General features: G+C 36.6%; 1 protein-coding gene across 1 annotated transcript in view; it reads left to right on the top strand.

The window, feature by feature from the left end:
* The first annotated feature begins 2,219 nt into the window (after positions 1 to 2,219).
* The window catches only part of shroom1 (shroom family member 1), a 57,983-nt gene continuing 52,862 nt past the window's right edge, over positions 2,220 to 7,340 (top strand). Inside the window, exon 1 of the mRNA XM_082141207.1 lies at positions 2,220 to 2,357. The gene's annotated coding sequence lies outside the window, so the exon portion shown is untranslated. The remainder of the gene's footprint in view (positions 2,358 to 7,340) is intronic.

Genomic DNA, 7,340 nt, shown 5'->3' with positions numbered 1-7,340 from the left:
TTTGACCTGTTTTGCATTACTTTGAAATAGTGCTATCAAATCGATTAATCACGATTAATCGCATCTAACATAAAAGTTGTAAATATGTGTGTATATACTGTGTGTGTGTATACTGTGTATGTATGTATGTGTGTGTATATATATATATATATATATATATATATATATACTGTATGTATATATATATATATATGTAGTTGTGTGTATGTATATATATGTGTGTGTGCGCGTGTATACACATATTTTACAAACTTTTAACACGATTAATCGATTTGATAGCACTACTTGTAAAAGTGTTTTTGAGTATTAGGCAATTTATGTTGAAAAGACATTAAATTGATGTCAAAATCAACGTCAAAAAAATCCATGACATTGATTTGATGTAAACTGAATGTCAAACATATTGACCTGCATATACATAAACCAATTTCAGTGTGGGTTTTAACCTTATCTTTTCACTTAATTACCACTGGAAGACATTGCCTTTCAAACTGACCTTAAAATCATATGCAGTATCTTGATCAAGTCTTGACTAACTTTTGACGTCAAATTGATATCAAGGTGCCCGCCGGCGCCTTGTATAAAACTATAGTTTTAGTGTTTTATATAAACACTATGAATTTCATGCAATAAGGTGGGCTAGATAGTGAAAGAAATGCAGCAACCAGTCCTGGGATTTTCACCATTAATTCACCATTTTACAGCTTGCTTAAAACATCACTCTTCCATCTGAACAATGTGTGTTTAAAAGTAGACCACGAGTCTTCTGTGCAGTATGTAATATTGACAAATAGCTGTGGCTACTAGTACAGTAAAATATTGGAGAGGGTTTCTCCCGCCCTTTCTCCTCAGACTCGACGCTCACGCGGGTTGCCAGATTGGCACCTGACAAGCCTCAAGTTGATCCGTTGAAGTATCCGCGTTTTAATATTCTTCTGGTCATAGAGCTTTTAAAATTGATTCCGATGATTTTTTATAGGTCGGGTAGGATCTGCGATCTCTGACCCAGTTCATTCAGAATCAGAATCAGAATCAGAAAGAGCTTTATTGCAAAGTGTGCTTGCACCCACAAGGAATTTTTCTTGTGGGTGCAATTTTTCAGGTTTTATCAGTGCAAAATTCGCTGCTTCCATAGTTGCAATACGCGGAGCGGAGTCACACAGATCAAAACAAGATCAAATATTCCGACACGGAATGCTTTTTTCAAAGTATAATAACTGGCTGTAGAAGTGTTTTTCACAGAAACAGGTATGTGAACTTAGCATGTTTCCTAAATATCTGCACAAATATTATGGTATTGTAATGCTTTAGTTCAACCAAAAACAATAAACAAAACAAAAAATCTACAATCAGCACCCTTAAAGGAGATGTTTAAAATACTTCTGGAACCATTTGCAAGTTCAACGTTATATAGGTTTATGAAAGCATGAAAGAACTGTTTAAATATCACATTTACAAAGTTATAAAATCGAAATGTATCTGGACTTCTGGTAAAGTGAGAACTTGAGCTCTAATAGTTTAATTATGATCTCAATCCCGTTGGTATTTAGATCTCGCATAGCTGGGTCATGCATAGCATTACTGAAAGCACTTAAATCAGATTGCAAAAAAAAAAATACAATAAGGGAGTTTCAGCTCACATTGTGCCCATTGAACTCTTAACACATTTTCATCTAATAAGCCAGGCTTAGATTGCTTATGTTTCCATTTGTGTTGTTTAAACAAAATAGATATAAGTATACATTAGGTTCAAAACTTTGCAATGATTAAGATTGTTCATGTTTCTTGTGCAAATCATCATAATTAGAAGGATTTCCGAAAAAATCACGTGACTCTGAAGTCTGGCGTAATGATGCTGAAAATTCAGCTTTGATCACAGGAATATATTACATTTGAACATATTCACATAGAAAACAGTTTATTTCTAAATGTAATGATGATATCTTTGACCAATGCAGTGAACATACGAGATATGCTTCTGATAGTATTGGCAATATGCTTTCCAAGCTTTTGACTATTCAGCATTCATCTATGGACTTACATGTTTACAGTTAATGCAGCATTAACTTTATCATAAACAAATATCCCGTGACTTACTGACTTTGTTGATGATGGACAGTTCTGAAAACTTTCTCCAGGAATCGCCCCGCCCTCTTTGAAACCCCGCCCCCTTTTACCCCCCGCCCTCTGCGCGCTCCCGAGACAGAGGTGGCAGTCGCATCGCATCTCTCTGCCTGAAGACACACGGAATTATGTTTATAACACTCAAGTTTATGACATTAACCCGACAGCTGGCGTTATGAAACACAGTGGACTCGAGCAGTGAGGTCGGAATACGCCCTGACAGAAGCCTTCAGGTAAGCAGATATACACGGGGGAGTTATTACAAGTGCTGGTATCGTTTTTGTAAATAATAGTTTCGGTCAACAGGTGGATAAAATGATGACTCTGTATTGACAGTAACTATCTAGAATGGTTTCACTTGAAAAGTTACTGGATGTTCACTCGAAAGCATGCACTTTTAATACGGGGTAAGTAAGTGTAACGCTATTATTATTACACAAGAGGGGTTTTGTGCTGAAGTGCATTATGTTCGGGGACTTTGTCCCACCAGGGAAAGAGGTAATCATGCAGAACAGATTCTGACCTCACTATACATGTGCCATGGCATGTTGAGGAAATGTATAACAAGGGACTGGTAGACCAGCAGAAAACCAGCTAAGAACAGGTTTTATCAGTGTTAATCAAATCAAATCAAACTTTATTTATAAAGCACTTTAAAACAACCAAAGTGCTGTACAGAAGAGAAAATAATACATACTTTATGTAAAGCATATAATACAGATTATATGAAAAAACAACAACATATAACTTTTCTGTTAGAAAGAGACACCAGGGGTTTGCAGTGTATTTTGCCACAGCATGTTATTCTGCATCTCTGTCTTGTTAGTATCAGACTGGTCCCAGTCCTGACTCCAGTTTAGATGAATTATTCAGCCTGGTAATGAGTGCGAGATGAATTAAGAGTGGTGAAAACGTGACCGGTTTGCTGTGCGTTGTTCGCAGGAAACCAGACACTGGGGTTTTGTCCAGTTGCTGAAACTTTATCTCTCCCCATGTTCTCGGTTGGGCTTTCCTGGATCTCGAAACAAGACGCATAAAAACACCTACAGAAAACCTGTCTGAAACACACAGTGCAGCTCTTCTCGCTCCTGTCAATAAGACACACCTTCAGAGAATGCATACACAGAACATCTTTTTTTAAGCAAATTTGATGTTCTTTAGCAACAACAACAAAGAAGCTTTGCATGCTTGGATTGTGGTAAAAAAAAATACCTGTATCTGTGGCAGGGTCAGTTAGGTGTGTGTTCACGAGGTTAGGTTTTACACTGATCATTTACATACAATGTAACATTCAGTTGTTTTGCATGAAGATAATCCATTAATGTTTGGGTGTTACTTTAACGTGCGGTACGTCCTCAATGCAAACTGGTTTATCCAGGCAACAAACTTGTTTATCTATTAAATGCATCTCAAACTGTGGCTTTTGACGTTCTGGGGTTAAAAAAGCCAAACTTTCTGAATTTCAAACTTTTTTTATTTACATTTTTTATATATATATTTTTTTAAATCAAGTGAGTTTCAAACGCTTAAATTAAACATGTCTTCGTGAGTCGACTTCTAGTACTAAAACATAAAAAATACCATAATATGTTTGCGGATATTTAGGAAATATGCTGAGTTCACATTCTCGTTTCTCCGAAAAACAATTAAACTCGCTATAAAATCTGGAAATAAACTGCTGTGTGCTCTGTTACACGCATTAAACATGCCATTATCAGTGAGGCAGATGTAAGTCAGGCCTGATGAAGGTAAACCGATCTGCAATGTCATCTGAGCTCTCGTTGTAATAAATATTGTCAAACAGTTCGTAGTTTGGTAAGATCTGATGTACTTGTTTCGGCTGCTCCCTGGTCTTGTCACTTCTGGAGTTTTAAAGGAATAGTCCAAAAAGGTCTTTTATGTTTGTATGAGTGTGGAGCACAGAAAGAGAAGTGGTAAAGAACGTATCCGCCACTCTTTTTCCATATAATGAAAGTGAATGACTATCATTCCAAAATAACACTGAAAAAAAGCCTTATAAAATATAAAAAATAAGTATTTAATGTGAGATCCACATTAAAGGGGAAAATTATCACTTTCCAAAAAAGTAAAAGCACTTGCTAATGCGAAACCCACCGCCATCATGGTTTTGGTGGTGCATTATTGGGGAAAAAAAAGTAATTGCGATATTTATTTTTTCTGCGATTATATATCGCGATATAAAAATAATTTCACCAGGTGACTTGAATAGCTCTTTTGTTAAGAATTAGTAATTCTAGAATGATTGAGGTGATTTTGTTGGGGAGTAAATCTACATAGAAAATAATAAACAAAGCAAAAATAAAAGCGTAGATACAATAGAACAAAGATTGAAATGAAATAAACAGTGCTTTATGTTTTCCAGGTTAGTCTAACGGTATTCACATACAGACATTGAATAATCAAATGTAAAATAGCACTGCATAGTCTTCACTATCAGGCTTCTGTCACTTTAAAGGATTAGTTCACCCCAAAATGAAAATTTCCTAATAATTTACTCACCCCAATGCCATCCCAAGATATCCATGTCTTTCTTTCCTCAGTGGGAGAGAAATTATGTTTTTTGAGGAAAACATTTCTGGATTTTTCTTCTAACAATGGACTTCATTGGTTCCCATCGTTTTTAAGTCCAAATCAATGCAGTTTCAAAAGTCTTTGAAGTGTTTAAACGGGCTGTACGTGATCACAGCTGAAGAAGAGCTTGTTATCTAGTGAAACGATTGGTCATTTTCAAAAAATATATATAATTTATAGACTTTTTACCTTCAATAGTTGGGATTGAGCTGATCAACAAACGGACAGGGAACTACATCATCACGTGGAAAGGTGGCGCCGGCGCCGGCAGAAGTATCGCCCCACTGTTTACAATGAGACCGTACGTAATAGGATAGTTCAAATAGTATTGTTTGCTATTATATATATATATAGTAATAGTATTCAGTGAATATGAATATGAATAGTATATGAATAACATTCTGATGAATATGAATAGTAGTTCAAATAGTATTGCCGGCGCCGGCGCGACCTTTCAGCGTGATGATGTAGTTCCCTGTCCGTTTAAACACTTCAAAGACTTTTGAAACTGCATTGATTTGGACTTAAAAACGATGGGAACCAATGAAGTCCATTGTTAGAAGAAAAATCCAGAAATGTTTTCCTCAAAAAACATAATTTCTCTCCCACTGAGGAAAGAAAGACATGGATATCTTGGATGGCATTGGGGTGAGTAAATTATTAGGAAATTTTCATTTTGGGGTGAACTAATCCTTTAAGAGCGAATGCACGGATCCAATGTAATGATACGCATCTGTTATCTTTCTAAATTGTTTAAGTTTACGTAAGCAATAAGCGACTGTGTTTACGAGGATACTTACATATGTTGCGTGTATGTGTCCGTTCAAGCTCAAACAGAACTGAAGTCAGTGTGTGTGTTCTGTGTGTGTGTGTGTGTTTCTTCTTGAGCTCGAATAGTTTAAAGTGTCTTGAATGCTCCCTCAGTTCTGTCCACTGCTGTCTGACTGGCTTGTTTAGTCTCAGTAACATTATGGTCTCAACTTATGGTTTGAGTGTCTGCTAGTAAGGATGCACGATCAACATGATGGCATGATGGCTTTGAATTGCTTGAAATATGATTGTGATCACTTCAAAAAAGGAAAATACAGTAAAGTGCAACATGTGCAGCGCAAGTCTGTCATATAGGATCATTATAGTTGTGTGTTTGGGACATGGATTTTAATGGTAAGACTTTTGTTTTTGTAATCAGACTCTCAAAAACTATATAACATTTTTTATTTAGATTTATCGGCCAATATATCGGTAAAACATTCTGAACAGAAAACTGATTCTGGTATGAGTAACGAGGAACGCTCTCGTTCAGGAAAACGGTGGATACTGTAATAGTGATGTTTGCCTCAGTGCAACTAAATATCTCAGCATTAGTTCATATCGTCCTTTCATTATTCTAGCATTCACAATCATGTGACCCACTTGTAATTTATTAAATGAGAGAGCTGTAACTCATAAAGAGGAATCAGCATGATCCAGACGGCTCGACCTCGGGTTCCCTGAGGAATTCCTGTAGAAGGTGACAGATTGCTTCAGCGTCTCCGAGTGATCAAGCATGACAAAAGACAACGAAATGTCTGACATTAGAATACTCTCAGTTGGGTGCATTATGGTTAATCTACAGAAAATGCCAATCTGCTTGTCCAGCAAAAGTTGCACCACTTTCTAATGGCAATAAACCAAACTCTGCTTTGGCATGCATTTAAATGGAGTTCAAGATCAAGTTAGTAAAAAAAAAAAAAAAAAAAAGGCATCCCCAAATAATTCATTTGTTGGTAAATCCAGAAGTTAAAGTTCAAAAAAAGTTATTTAAAAAAAAAAAATGTATATGTTCCTTGAAGTTCACTTGTAATGTTAATAAAGTTTTTTTGTACAGAAAAAACTAACAAATATATATGCAGAAAACTGATTATTTTCAACCCTCATTCTGAGCCTCTGTGTGAAATTATCAGTTTTTAAAGGTGCTCTAAGTAAATTTTTTTACCTTAACTGAACAGCTTCGGAGTCATTGGAATGGTTATATTACTTATTTCGGGTTGAATGGTGGTCGTTTCGCACCCCCCTGGTGCCCGTGAGCGGAAAATACGCACTTGCAACTTTGAGCCGGCGGGTCGCCGCGTCAGGAAGTCTCGCGTGATATCAGGTCTCGCGATGTAAACAATTGCTTTACGGCCAAAAGAAATCTGCTAAAATGCTGTCATTATTGCGCTCCCTCACGCTGTCCGAACCCGAATGAAGAAGACGTTTTAAAGAATGTCCCATCTGCTTTGATGTCGTTGATCTATAGCCTCTGGTGTCTGAGAATCACCAACGAGTTTTTACAACAGTGTTGTCAAATATCTATTCCGAAGCTGTGGGGGGAGCTCTAGAGAGAAACCTGCGAGCAAAAAGCGAGAATACAGCGAAGAAATCCCGAAGCTACTGAGTGCTGCTTTAAGGCTTGTCAGCCACTGTTATGATTGGCTAACGTCACTGCATAGGAAACAGTATCAACACACACTCGCTATTGCAAGTGAGAAAGTGTTTTGAAAACATTGTCCATAAAATACCATAATTTACAGACAAAGCATTATTAAATTATTTTCTTGTGGTTTGTGATAGTCAGATTCAATATTCAGTTTCTTTTTGAACTC

The sequence above is a fragment of the Leuciscus leuciscus genome, assembly GCF_965113295.1.
Source record: "Leuciscus leuciscus genome assembly, chromosome: 16".
Taxonomy (NCBI): domain Eukaryota; kingdom Metazoa; phylum Chordata; class Actinopteri; order Cypriniformes; family Leuciscidae; genus Leuciscus; species Leuciscus leuciscus.
This window is presented reverse-complemented; position numbering and strand designations above follow the sequence as displayed.